At 42.7% G+C, this 12,858-nt stretch overlaps 1 protein-coding gene across 2 annotated transcripts in view; it reads right to left on the bottom strand.

Annotated features, from left to right (window-relative positions):
* Positions 1 to 12,858, bottom strand: part of EFEMP1 (EGF containing fibulin extracellular matrix protein 1) — an 83,213-nt gene that overhangs the window by 65,534 nt on the left and 4,821 nt on the right. For both annotated transcript variants that reach the window (XM_060754606.2, XM_060754604.2), the window contains exon 2: positions 1,439 to 1,527. The gene's annotated coding sequence lies outside the window, so the exon portion shown is untranslated. The remainder of the gene's footprint in view (positions 1 to 1,438; positions 1,528 to 12,858) is intronic.

The raw sequence follows: 12,858 nt of genomic DNA, 5'->3' as shown, positions 1-12,858 counted from the left end.
CCTTAAGGACAGAGTAGAAGGGGCCAATACTGATAAACCAGTGACTAGGCTGTGCCGATACTGCACACTGCTTGTTCCTCTGCTTCACTTGGGCATTCCCAATGACATCAAAAGTCAGGGCACGTGTGGGTGAGGTGGCAGCCTCGATGGAGCAGCTGGAGGATGAGAAGGAGAAGGAAAAGCAGGCCCTGCAAGCCACCATCACTGCCACCTCACCTGGGCATCCACCTACAAGAAGCACTGTCTGAATATCAAGCAAAAAGTGGGCGCTAGAAACAATATCATAGAAAAGATGACTGGCATAACCTGGGGATCACAACCAGATACACTGAAGACATCTGCCCTTGCGCTATCCTACTCTGTTGCTGAGTATGCATGCCCAATGTGGAACACATCTCACCACACTAAAACAGTGGATGTGGCTCTTAATGAGACATGCCACATTATCACGGGGTGTCTGCGCCCTACACCACTGGAGAAATTACACTGTTAAGCTGGTATTCCACCACCTGACATCCACCGGGAAGTAGTAACTAATAGTGAAAGGACCAAGGCAGTGACATTGCCCCCCCTCCCCCCCCCGGTTTGGATATCAGCCAGCACGCCAACAACTTAAAATAGTTTCCTAAGATCTACACAGACACTCGCTGGAACACCTCAGCAACAACTAAACATTTGAAAAATTGCAACATATTAAACAGAGTTAAAATAGATTTAAGAAGTTAAAAACTTAGAAAACACATCATCCAAGTTCATGGTCTGAGTCTGTTCCAAGGTCAATTGCACAAGATTTCGATTAAAAAATACTGGATTGCCTTCGTTTCCAAAGACCTGCTCACAGAGCCAGGTTTTGACTCTTTTCCTACAGGGTAGTAGGGAGGGAGCTGCTCTGATGTCGCTAAGGAGGAGTTTCACAACCGAGGGGCCACCACTGAGAAGGCCCTTTCTCTCGTCCCCGCCACCCGCGTTTGTGAGGCCGGCAGGACCGAGAGGAGGGCCTCCCCAGAAGATCTTAATCTATGTGCTGGTTCGTAGAGGATGATGCGTTCGGAAGGGTATCCTGGGCCGGAACCGTTTAGGGCTTTATAGGCGAAAGCAAGCACTTTAGCTTCCATGGCTCAATGCTATGGTATCATGAGATTTGCAATGTGGTAAGGTATCAATATTCTTTGACTGCAATTTTAAAATAAGGTTTTGTATGTATTTATTGAGATGTGAAATCTTTTTATTTTGCAAGCTGTTCCAAGTCCCCATTTGTGGCGAAGTATCAATAAACAAATATAATTAATTCAAATGCAAGATAGGAAGACATTTAAAAGTGACTTATTCTTTTTGTTGAAAAAGTTGGTTTTGAATATGCATTGAAACACTCCTGAGAAATCTACATACATACAAATGATTCTGAAATGGCACTCTGGAGAAAAAGTGGTGAATTTACCTGAAGGCAGAAAGATGATCCACGGCCACTGGGACAGATTATGTTTCCTAATGTTATTAGGCAATGTCTGCGTGGGTGTCTTTCCACAGCTGAAAAAAAGAGGAGATTTTTTTAAAATCCCAGGCTGGTACAGAATACTACAAATGTTCTGAGTATGCAAATACAGACATGTACGTTGCAGTTTCCTGGGATGAATAAAATCACCTTGAGGTGATCAGGCAAAGAAATTTCTCAACTTGGGCAAAAGTTGGGTTGATAAGATTGTTGATAGGTTTCAAATGATTAACACTATTTGCATTGCCAAGAAATTGCATTATATAGTTGGTGTAGAAACTGCATTATATGGCCTATGCTAACCATATAATGCAGTTCTAAATTGCATTATATGGCAGTGTAGATAGGGCCAATGTTGCAAGAGGAGGTAACTTGTGAACAGTAATAACTTTTGAGAACTTGAGGCTTCTTCCTCTTGCAGGTCTCAGCAGTGGCTGGGAGAGCTTGTGCACAATTAAAACTTGTGCGCCAGCTGCGCCCGTACCTTGGGAAGTCTGATCTGGCCACAGTGGTCCACGCTCTTGTTACATTCTAAATAGATTACTTCAATGCGCTCTACGTGGGGTTGCCTTTGAAGACTGTTCGGAAACTTTAACTAGTCCAACGGGCGGCAGCTAGACTTCTCACTGGAGCATCATACAAAGAGCATACCACCCCTCTGTTATGTCAGCTCCGCTGGCTGCCGATTCAGTTCTGAGCACAATTCAAAGTGAGGTCTTTGAATCAAAGGTCAGAGCCTTTGATGCAGTGGCCCAGCATACCTGTCCGAACGTATCTCCTTCTACATCCTGCCTAGGAATTTAAGATCTTCTGGAGGGGCCCTGCTGTTGGCCCTGTCCTTGTCACAGATGAGATTGGCGGGGACGAGGGACAGGGCCTTCTCGGTGGTGGTCCCCCACCTGTGGAATTCATTCCCCGGGGAAATTAGATCATTGTCATCCCTCCTCTCTTTCAGAAGGAAATTAAATACATGGATATGGGACCAGGCCTTTGGGTAATCTGGCAGACTGACAAGGACAATGACGACTAAAGATATGGAAAAAGACTATGATAAGCGGAATAAATTTATTAATTACGGACTTGGTGAAACGATGGCCACCAGGCTGGCTTTTTATTGTATTAATGTAATGTTTTCACTGTTTATAATTATTGTTACTATGTATTTTATTGTGTTGAATTATAGGCATCAAACGTATGCTGGTTGGGAGCTGCCCTGAGTCCCCCTTAGGGGGTTGAGAAGGGCGGGCTAAAAGTACCCGAAATAAATAATAAATAAATAAATCACCCTTGCTCTGGGATTCTCTCTGCTTTCATAGAAAAATCTAAGTCTGGAAGGAAATAATAAATAAGCAAATAAAACAGATTACAGCACAGAAGCAGGAAGCTTCCCGAGCTGCATGCTTTTCAAATGAGCCTTTGATGCCAATAACTCAAAGCAGAACCCGAGAGAATATCTGGGATGGGAGGATAGTTTTTGGAACCTGGATAAGTGAAATCATGGATTTCAAATCCATGGATAAGAGAGCCATACTTCACAGGATGCCAGGTACAAGTCTTCTCTGTCCAACTTGAAGACTAGAATAACTTCATTGAAACCAAACAAAACAAGGATCTACACCTTGTCAAACTTTTTAAACAGAGGGCCAGATCACAATCCCTCAAACTGTTGGAGGGCTGGATTATATTTTTTTAAAAATGAATGAATTCCTATGCACACTGCACATATCTTATTTGCAGTACAAAAAAACCACTTAGAAATACAATAATTAAAATGAAGAACCATTTAAACAAATATAAACTTATTAGTATTTCAATGGGAAGTGTGGACCTGCTTTTGGCTGATGAGATAGGATTGTTGTTGTTGTTGTTGTGTGCTTTCAAGTCATTTCAGACTTAGGTTGACTCTAAGCAAGGGCCAGGTAAATGACCTTGGAGGGCCGTATCCAGCCACCGGTCCTTAGTTTGGGGACCCTTGCTCTACACACTATTGTTATCAGGTCTAAAGTTTGTCATAAGGTACACACTTTATAAAAGCCTTTCACTCAAATATTTTGTGCATAATAATTCATTGACCAACAACACTAATTTGGTTCCTAGCTCTATGTGCTTCAAGATGTTGCTGGGTGCAAATCAATGCTGGTTCCCACAAACAATACGCTGCTGCCTGCTCTAATTCCCATCTACTAGCTTGACATGAAGTATGCACAATATGCTAGAACATGTTACAGGCACAGTGGGTTAAAGCCCTGTGCCAGCAGGTCACAGGTTCGAATCCGAGGAGAGGCGGATGAGCTCCCTCTATCAGCTCCAACTCCTCATGTGGGGACATGAGAGAAGCCTCCCACAAGGATGATAAAAACATCAAAAAAATCATCCGGGTGTCCCCTGGGCAATGTCCTTGCAGACGGCCAATTCTCTCACACCAGAAGCGACTTGCAATTTCTCAAGTAGCTCCTGACACGACAAAAATAAAATAAAATCCTGCCCTTCTCAACCCCGAGGGGGACTAAGAGCAGCCTCACACATTGGCAACAATTCAATACCATAAAATAACATACAATTCATAAACATCTACATTAAATATAGTTATTTTAAATGTGTTATTGTAATTAAATGTGTTATTGTAATTAAATTATATAAAAGGTCTGGAGAACAAGCCCTATGAGGAGCAGCTTAAGGAGCTGGGCATGTTTAGCTTGAAGAAGAGAAGGCTGAGAGGGGATATGATAGCCATGTATAAATATGTGAGAGGAAGCCACAGGGAGGAGGGAGCAAGCTTGTTTTCTGCTTCCCTGGAGACTAGGATGCGGAACAATGGCTTCAAACTACAAGAGAGGAGATTACATCTGAACATTAGGAAGAACTTCCTGACTGTGAGAGCCGTTCAGCAGTGGAACTCTCTGCCCCGGAGTGTGGTGGAGGCTCCTTCTTTGGAAGCTTTTAAACAGAGGCTGGATGGCCATCTGTCAGGGGTGATTTGAATGCAATATTCCTGCTTCTTGGCAGGGGGTTGGACTAGATGGCCCATGAGGTCTCTTCCAACTCTTTGATTCTATGATTCTATGAATTATGAGCTATGATATTTTACTGATTGTATGTTTTTATGGTTGTAAACCGGGCTGAATCCCTCTAAGAGGTGAGAAGCTCGGTATAGAAAACTTTGAAATAATAAATTAAAACCAAAGAGTGAAAACATCTAAAACTAATTACATCAATTATTAAAAGCACATAATCCAAAGTCGTAAACCAGGATCATTCCGAATGTCATTGCACAGATTCTATGTCCATTTATTGCATTGCAGTTATTTTCCAAAAGCCTGGTCCCAAAGCCATGTTTTAACTCTCTTTCTGAAGACTAGAAGGGAAAGAACTGATTGAATACCACTGGGGAGGGAGTTCCAGTCAAGCGGCCACCACTGAGAAGGCCCTGTTTCTCACCCCCACCAATTGCGCCTGCGAAGGAGGCAGGACCGAGATCAGGGCCTCCCCAGAAGATCTTAATCTTCGTGATGGTTCATAGAGGGAGATAAGTTTGGATAGGTAAGCTGGGCCGGAACTGTTTAGGGCTTTATAGACTAAAGCCAATACTTTGAATTGTGCTCAGTAGCAGACTGGCAGCCAGCGGAGCTGACACAACATGGGAGTTGTGTGCTCCCTTTACACTGCTCCACTGAGGAATCTGGCTGCAGTCCATTGGACGACTTGAAGCTTCTGAACAGTCTTCAAAGGCAATCCCACACAGAGTCTATTGCAGTAGTCCCACATAGAGCACGTTGCAGTACAGCCTAGCCAAAAGATACCTACTATTTACCTACCTCATTGTCAACCTACTTATTTACCTACCTCATTGTCAAGGTATGCATTAGTCCCAAATCAAACATTTCATATTATGGCAGATCCTGAGCTGAGAATCCTGACACATGAAGTCTCTTATGCATGTTAGGACTAATCAAAGCATGGAAAGATTACTCTTTTGACAACTACTCTCCAAATCTCCAGTCTTTAGCCATGCTGGCTGGAGGTTTCTATGAGCTGTAGTCCAAAAAACAACTTTTCAAGCACTGGACTGAAATTTCAAAATAACAGAAGCAAGGTGTGTGTGGTCCTACTGACCCTTTCACTAAGGCCCCTTCTACACTGTCCCTATATCCCAGGATATGATCCCAGATTGTCTGCTTTAAAATGGATTGTATGAGTCTCCACTTCTAGATAATCTGAGATAAGCAGATAATCTGCGATCAGATCCTGGGATATGGGGCAGCGTGGAAGGGTAGTGGGATATTCAGAGCTCTAAAAGAGTGGTGCAATGGCTTAAACCCTTGTGCTGCTGAACTGTTGACCTGAAAGTTGGCAATTCGAATCCATGGGACAGGGTAAGCTCTCGCTGTTAGCCCAGCTCTTATTGTGAGTAGATAAATAAATACCACTTTGGCGGGAAAGGCATAATACGCTCCAAGCACTTGTGCCGGTCACACAACCAGGAGGTGACAACACAGGCTCCTTGGCTTGGAAATGGAGAACAGCACCTCCCCCAGAGCCAGAGACGAGCACTGCCTCTAAAGTCGAAAATGAAAGGAGAAGCCTCTGCCTTTGTTGGTGTTTGTGTGTCTCATTGCATTGTAACAAGGCATTAAATGTTTGCTGGTATCTGTTTACACTGTAATCCACTCTGAGTCCCCATGGGGAGATTATATAAAGGAATATAAATAAAGTGTTGTTGTTGTTGTTGTTGTTGTTGTTGTTAAATCACCAAGTTGGAAGAGACCCCAAGGGCCATCCAGTCCCACCCATTGCCATGCAGGAACACACAGTCCAAGCAGAATGCTAAAATGAGAGTGCTGAGAATATAAAAATGAATAGGCGATTCCTGCTTGTCAGGAATACAAAGCTATCCTGATTAGTATGCCTCCTTTCCACAGATGCAAAATACTGGGCAGCCACAATAGATGTGCACATTGGTTGTGAGCATCAAGGCTATTCAGATGCCTCACAACTCCTTACTACTTCTTTTTTCAATGGATAAAGGAGTTCAAGTAAATGCACAAACATTACCATCAACATCACATATGCTACAATTGTCCAATTCATTCTCTGTCCTCCCAGCTGTTTACAATGTTCCAATTTCTCACTCCTCCTTCCCTTTTCCTTCTTTGTATTGTTGCAAGCTAGGTTCAAAATGCAAAAGTACTTTGAACTAAATTGACCTTTTCAAAGAAGGGTGGTTTTGCCCTTTTTCATAGACTTAGGCAAAAGCAAACTGCTGCAGCCACTTCTATTTTGTATCTTTCCCCCTCTCCTTATCCTTTGCAGTCTTTCCTACACTTTGATATTGTTTGGCCACATGTTTTTTTTCATCTGTGAAATGTTGCAGGGTTTTGTCCTATTTGATAATGCTTATGTTATTGTTTTATTGTTTTGCTGTTTTAAATTGCTTGTATTGTTGTTATTGCTTGTATTGTTGTATTTTGGGCTCGGCCTCATGTAAGCCGCACCGAGTCCCTTGGGGAGATGGTAGTGGGGTATAAATAAAGTGTTGTTATTATTATTTGTCACACAAGGGGTTGCAGCAGTGCGACGGGTTAAACTGCTGAGTTGATGAACTTGCTGACTGGAAGGTCAGCGGTTTGAATCTGTAGGATGGAGTGAGCTTCTGCTATTACCCCCAGCTTCTGCCAACCTAGCAGTTTGAAAACATGCAAGTGTGAGTAGATCAATAGGTGCCACCTTGGCGGGAAGATGCTCCATGCAGTCATGCTGGCCACATGACCTTGGAGGTGTCCAAGGAGAATGCTGGCTCTTTGTCTTACAAATGGCTCTTTGTCTTACAAATGGAGATGAGCTCCAACCCCCAGAGTTGGACACGACGAGACTTAATGTCTTACAAATGGAGATGAGCACCAACCCCCAGAGTTGGACACGACGAGACTTAATGTCAAGGGAAAACCTTTACCTTTACTATTGCTACACTACCACTACTTAAAATAAAATTTGAAAATCCTTAGAAAAACTCATCAGAAAAAAATATTGAAATGATAACGAAATGATATAATCTTACACAACTATTTTAAAAGGCTATGCTACAGACACAAATGTTAGCATCGTTCCTGAAGGCTGTCACCAAACGACTTGTCTTTCTAAAGGAACGGAGGAGGAAATGTCAGGGAGGGATGGAAGGCGATAGAATTCAAGAAACACATACAAATAAATCTCGTGGGGATTTTCTTCTTCAGTTTATGGGCCTCAAAGTATTTACACCATCTGGAATTAGGGGCCTCAACCTCTCTATGGAACTGGATGAAAAAACATATGATCTCATCTTCAGATCTCTGTACCAACCCATCAAATGTAACATAGGAATTGGAAAGAAACTGAAGGCTTTTCAAATTAGTAAGATATGCTTTTGAAAAAATGGTGGGGCAAAGGAATCCCCACCCTACAGCTTCTTTCCTTTCTATATATCATGGATCAATCATCCAGCCCTATCTTGGAACAGCCGTTCCATACTGGGCTGTCAGCACATGAGTCAAATTCAGTGTTTGTTTGATATATATCAGGGCACGGGAATGTGGTGTCTTGGAGATGTTCTTAAGACTGCAACTCCCATGAGCTGTTGCCAGTAGATTCAATGGTCAAAACAATGGGATGGCAGTTCAGTAACATATGGGAGGTCATACATCTCGGTCCTATTATAGTGCAGTGAACCATTGGATAAGTATTGAGACTCTCCGGTGACATAGGATTCCAACCTGTAGTGTAATATAGTATAGCTTACCGTATTTCTTCAATTGTAAGACACACCCTAATTTCAGAAGAGCCACCACCAACAATAGTGAATGGTGATACTTGTTTTCATTAATCATAAGCCAAATTTAATGTTATTAATTACTTAAATGTTGTATTCCATTATTCTTCTTTCACTTGACTTAGCCAATGGTTTGTTGACCGAAATAAAGGCTACTTACTTTATAAGATACACCCCATTTTAGAGATGATTATATATGAAAAAAGTGCATCTCAAAATTGAAGAAACACAGTAGTTACCTTAGTTCATGAACAAACAATTGCAGCTATGATGGAAGCTAGACCCCATCTACACTGCCAGATAAAATCCAGGTCAAAGCAGATAATCTGGATTTTGTCAAATGGGACCTGAGGCCTCATCTACTGCCATATAATCCAGTTTCTGATCCCAGAATATCTACTTTGAACTAGATTATATGGCAGACTCATAGAATCCAATTCAAAGCAGACCACACCTGGAATACTGTGTCTAATTCTGGGCACCACAGTTGAAGGGAGATGTTGACAAGCTGGAAAGTGTCCAGAGGAGGATGACTCAAATGATCAAAGGTCTTGTGAACAAGCCCTATGAGGAGTGGCTTAACGAGCTGGGCATGTTTAGCCTGCAGAAAAGAAGGCTGAGAGAAGAAATGATGAGGGTCACGTATAAAGATGTGAGGAGAGGTCATAAGAAGGAGGGAGCAGGTGTATTTTCCGCTGCCCTGGAGACTAGGATGCGGAACAATGGCTTCAAACTACAGAAAAGGAGATTCCACCCGAACATTAGGAAGAACTTTCTGAGTGTGAGAGCTGTTCAGCAGTGGAACTCTCTGCCCCAGAGTGTGATGAAGGCTCCTTCTTTGGAGACTTTTAAACAGTGGCTGGATGGCCATCTGTCAGGGGTGCTTTGAATGTGATTTTCCTGCTTCTTGGCAGAAGATTGGATGGGATGGTCCACGAGGTCTCTTCTAACTCCAGGATTCTATTATTCTAATCTAGATTTTATTTGTCACTGTAGATGGGGCCCTACATAAAATCCTCAAATATAATCACTGAATACCACAGTTAGCATCCACCATATCATAATAGTTCTATTTATGACCATGAAAATGGATAGTGAAGAAAACTGGTAGGAAAAAAAATTGAAGCGATTTAGAAGGCTTCTAAAGATACTATGAATCATCCAAGGGAGAAATGAATGGGTCCTAAGTCAAAGAAATCATGTCTGAACTCTTGTTTGTTGTTGTGTGCCTTTGGGATTTATGGCAACCTTAGGACAAACCTATCATCGAGGTTTCCTGGCAAGATTTGTTCAGAGTGCCTTTGCCTTTTTCTAAGGCTGAGAGTGTGTGACTTCGCCAAGAACAAACAGTAGGTTTCCATGTCTGAACAGTGATTTTAACCATAGGTTGCAGAGCTGTTGCCCAGTGCTCAAATACTATCTCATGCTGCATTTCCCTGACTAGAAACATAGAATCATAGAATCAGAGAGTTGGGAGAGACCTCATGGGCCATCCAGTCCAACCCCCTGCCAAGAAAAAGGAAAAACGCATTCAAAGTACCACCGACAGATGGCCATCCAGCCTCTGTTTAAAAGCCTCCAAAGAAGGAGACGCTACCACACTCCGGGGCAGAGAGTTTCACTGCTGAACAGCTCTCACAGTCAGGAAGTTCTTCCTAATGTTCAGATGGACTCTCCTTTCTTCTAGTTTGAAGCCATGTTTCTGCGTCCTAGTCTCCAGGGCAGCAGAAATCAAGTTCACTCCCTCCTCCCTATGACTTCCTCTCACATATTTATACATGGCTATCATGTCTCCTCTCAGCCTTCTCTTCTTCAGGCTAAACATGCTCAGCTATTTAAGCCACTCCTCATAGGGCTTGTTCTCCAGGCCTTGATCATTTTAGTTGCCCTCCTCTGGACACATTCCAGCTTGTCAATATCTCCCTTCAATTGTGGTGCCCAGAATTGGACGTAATATTCCAGGTGTGGTCTACCCAAGAAGCCAGACCAAGTCTGGATCTACACTGCCATATAATCCAGTTCAAATCAGATACTATGGGATCAGAAACTAGATTACATGGCAGTGTAGATCCAGCCTGTGACAAGGTGCATTGCCTCGTTTTTAGCCCAAAATGTAAAATCATTTCCATTTCAGATTTGGAGATGGTTGAGAAGTGTTTAATGTCAATCAACTAACTCTGTGATTGACTTTGGGGAGGCCATTTTTTGCCCCCAAAACAGTCTTCTCCTCAAATCACTTTTTGAAGGAGGGATGTTGCCAGTTTGGGTAAGCTGTTTGCTCAAATTTACTGCGAAGCCCAATACAGATGAGAATTCTGTGAGAAGGAAGAAAGCCAATTGCATTTCCCTGGCCTGGGTTGCCGACCACAGATGCAATATATAGGAAGTGCAGGAAACCACCCTATAATCTTTGCTAAATGTTCGTCAGAGACCGCATAGGTTTTTCCCATCAGGAAAGGAATTAGGACAAATGGAGTGTTTTTGGAATGGAAGGAGGCTGAGAGCAGGACTGACATTTTGTGATGGAGGCACCTGCTAGGGTCAGGGGCTCTTTACAACTACACATTTCCAACACTTAGGGACATCTCCATTGTAGAACTAACACGGTTTGACACCACTTGGTGAATCATGGCTATGGAGTCCTGGGATTTGCGGTTTGGTGCTGGTGCTCTTTGGCAGCAAAAGCTTCAGATCTTGTAAATGTATAACTCTCTTGACCCTATGGCATTGAGCCATAAAAGTTAAAGTGGTGTAAAGATGAACGAGTTATCTGCTTATCCCATATAATCTGGCAGTGTAGACTCACACAATACAGTTTAAAGCAGATAATCTAGGGCTGGATCTACACCACCATATAATCCATATTATCAAAATTATGTGTCCAGTTCTGGGCACCACCATTGAAGGGAGATGTTGACAAGCAAGAATGTGTCCAGAGGAGGGCAACCAAAATGATAAAGGGTCTGGAGAACAAGACCTATGAGGAGCGGCTTCAAGAGCTGGGCATGTTTAGCCTGAAGAAGAGAAGGCTGAGAGGAGACCTGATGATTGCCATGTGTAAATATGTGAGAGGAAGCCACAGGGAGGAGGGAGAGAGCTTGTTTTCTGCTGCACTGGAGACTAGGACAAGGAACAATGGCTTCAAAATACAGGAAAGGAGATTCCACCTGAACATCTGGAAGAATTTCCTGACTGTGAGAGCTGTTCAGCAATGGAATTCTCTGCCGTGGGGTGTGGTGGAGGCTCTTTCTTTGGAGGCTTTTAAGCAGAGGCTCGATGGCCATCTGTCGAGGATGCTTTGAATGCGAATTTTCTGCTTCTTAGCAGAATGGGGTTGGACTGGATGTCCCATGAGGTCTCTTACAACTGTTATGATTTTATAGTTTCTATTATTTTATCTACATTATCTGCTTTGAACTGGATAATATGAGCCGCTTCTACACTATCCTATATCTCAGAATCTGATCCCAGATTATTTGGTCATCCCAGTTTATATGGTACTGGAGACTCATATATTCCAGTTCAAAGCAGATAATCTGGGATTAGATCCTGGGATATAGGACAGTGTAGATCCATTTATCCCCTTTTTGAGAACTATCAGTTAGTATCAAGTACTGGTTGAGTATCTCTGATCTTGAATTCTGAAATCTGAAATGCTCTGATGTCCAAAATAGTCCATTTGGGCACCTGAGATAGTGGCTTCTTTGCTTTCTGATGGTTCAGAGTACACAGACGTTTCATGCACAAAGCTACTTCAGAATATTGTATAAAATGACGCTCAGGCTATGTGTATAATACATGGATTTCATGTTTAGACATCGTTCCATCACTCTGATATCTCAATCAGTACAGTCATACATGCAAATATAGGTATTCCAACATCAGAAAATATGGAAATCCAATACCAGATAAGGGATAGAAAACTTGAACTTGGCGACCTGGAGACAATTAATTAATTAATTCATTAGCCGTAGGCGAAACAGCAGTTGATAGATACAAGACAGAAGTATATTTACCAGGACAACACCATTATAAGTAATCAGATGCCACTTTAGCTGTCATAGCGCCACCTATGGAATTTTGCAAATTAGTTTGCACTTGGAATTCCTGGCTAGAAAGCCTTCCTGGCCTCCTCTAAATCATAGCACAAGAGCTCTCTGGCAGATTATTCCAAACTAAACATCACAGGATTCCATAGGATGCAGTCATGTGGGTTGAAATAGTATCAAACTGCTATTTTTGTGTGTGTGTCAGGAGCAACTTGAGAAAGTGCAAGTTGCTTCAGGTGTGAGAGAATTGGCCGTCTGCAAGGATGTTGCCCAGGGGACACCCAAATGTTTTGATGTTTTACCATCCTTGTAGGAAGCTTCTCTCATATCCCCAAATGGGGAGCTGGAGCTGACAGAGAAAGCTCACCTGCGCTTTCCCCAGGTTCAAACCTCCAACCTGTCAGTCTTCAGTTCTGCCAGTACAAGGGTTTAACTCAGTGTTTCTCAACCTGGGGTTTGGGACCCCTGGGGGGATTGAGAGGGGGCATCAGGGGGGTCGCCAAAGATCATCAGAA

This window comes from Anolis sagrei, chromosome 1 (genome assembly GCF_037176765.1).
Source record: "Anolis sagrei isolate rAnoSag1 chromosome 1, rAnoSag1.mat, whole genome shotgun sequence".
NCBI classification, from domain to species: domain Eukaryota; kingdom Metazoa; phylum Chordata; class Lepidosauria; order Squamata; family Dactyloidae; genus Anolis; species Anolis sagrei.
This window is presented reverse-complemented; position numbering and strand designations above follow the sequence as displayed.